The 478-nt window shown below is 55.6% G+C and overlaps 1 protein-coding gene across 1 annotated transcript in view; it reads left to right on the plus strand.

Moving 5' to 3' along the window:
- Positions 1-85: 85 nt before the first annotated feature.
- Positions 86-478, plus strand: part of NUP62 (nucleoporin 62kDa) — a 59454-nt gene continuing 59061 nt past the window's right edge. Inside the window, exon 1 of the mRNA XM_011946334.1 lies at positions 86-194. The gene's annotated coding sequence lies outside the window, so the exon portion shown is untranslated. The remainder of the gene's footprint in view (positions 195-478) is intronic.

Genomic DNA, 478 nt, shown 5'->3' on the forward strand with positions numbered 1-478 from the left:
GTGGTGGCTTGGGGAGGAGCTGCTGGAGGGGAACAGCAGCCAGGACTCCTTTGAGGTCACGCTCAGCTCAGTCGGGCCCTGGGCCAACAGCTCCCTGAGCCTCCATGGAGGGCGCAGCTCCGGCCTCAGGCTCAGCTGTGAGGCCTGGAACATCCACGGGGCCCGGAGTGGCTCCGTCTTCCAGCTGCCACCAGGTGAGGGGACTGTGGGGGTCTGAGACATAGGATCCTAGGAAGATGAAGGTTCAGGGTTGTGGGGAGAGGGGCTGGGCGTGGTGGGAAGGCATGGGGACAAAGTCCCTGCTCTGTGGCTGATGGTGTTGCGAGAAACTGAGGACTGCTGAGAGCCATGTGGAGAACAGGAGGATTGTTTATTTAAGGTAAGTACTGGCTTAGTGGATTTACATTTCAAAAGCTGAGCATTAAAGAAAGACACAGCAGGGTTTTTATAAGTAGACATACAAAAGTAAAACAAAAGC

This window comes from Colobus angolensis, unplaced genomic scaffold (assembly GCF_000951035.1).
Source record: "Colobus angolensis palliatus isolate OR3802 unplaced genomic scaffold, Cang.pa_1.0 Scaffold25, whole genome shotgun sequence".
Taxonomy (NCBI): domain Eukaryota; kingdom Metazoa; phylum Chordata; class Mammalia; order Primates; family Cercopithecidae; genus Colobus; species Colobus angolensis.